Source organism: Pteropus vampyrus, unplaced genomic scaffold (assembly GCF_000151845.1).
Source record: "Pteropus vampyrus isolate Shadow unplaced genomic scaffold, Pvam_2.0 Scaffold384, whole genome shotgun sequence".
Classification (NCBI taxonomy): Eukaryota; Metazoa; Chordata; class Mammalia; order Chiroptera; family Pteropodidae; genus Pteropus; species Pteropus vampyrus.
The window spans coordinates 1443060-1443739 of record NW_011889165.1 but is presented as its reverse complement, the minus strand read 5'-3'; the positions used below and the strand labels follow the sequence as shown (position 1 = coordinate 1443739).

At 39.1% G+C, this 680-nt stretch overlaps 1 pseudogene; it reads left to right on the top strand.

Annotated features, from left to right (window-relative positions):
• Positions 1 to 357: 357 nt before the first annotated feature.
• LOC111731557 lies at positions 358 to 476 on the top strand (annotated as a pseudogene).
• The last annotated feature ends 204 nt before the right edge of the window (positions 477 to 680 follow it).

The window sequence follows — 680 nt, the reverse complement described above, 5'->3', positions numbered from 1 at the left end:
TCATGAGGACAGGAAAGAGCATGCTTAGAACTCAGGAGATCCACTGGCATGTCTCTTGGTACTTTCATATTAAGAAAAGAATTAATAGATGCTGTGGCCTGACAGGGCATAGCCATGGACTCAGATTCCTCATGGACTGAGGCAAGCAACCTAGACCAGCAGTATTGCTAGCCAAAGGGAGAGGAATCTAGAATTGGTGGGAGAGGAATCTAGAATTGGTGGTAGAGAATTTAGAATGGGTGGTATCAGTTATAGCTTTGGGACCAACTGCAGCAGTAGAGACCATGGCTTGTCTTACTAACTTCCTTTTGCAAAGAGGATCATACCAATAGAATCAAATTAATAATAAAAATAATTATCTACGGCCATGCCACCCTGAACACACCTGATCCTTTCTGATCTCGGAAGCTAAGCAGAGTTGGGCCTGGTTAGTACTTGGATGGCAGATCACCTAGGAAGACCAGATGGTGTAGGTGTTAAAAAAATAAAAAACAACACAATAAAATAAATAATCATAATTTATAGAGTTCATATATTCTTGGCACTGTTCTAGGTTCTTCACATTTGTAAGCTCACCTAATTTTTATAAAAAAACCTATGAAGTTGGTGGTATTATTATGATAGTTTTACAGATGGAGAAACTGAGACCTAAGTAACTAAGTGATCAAGAATTGAGGAGG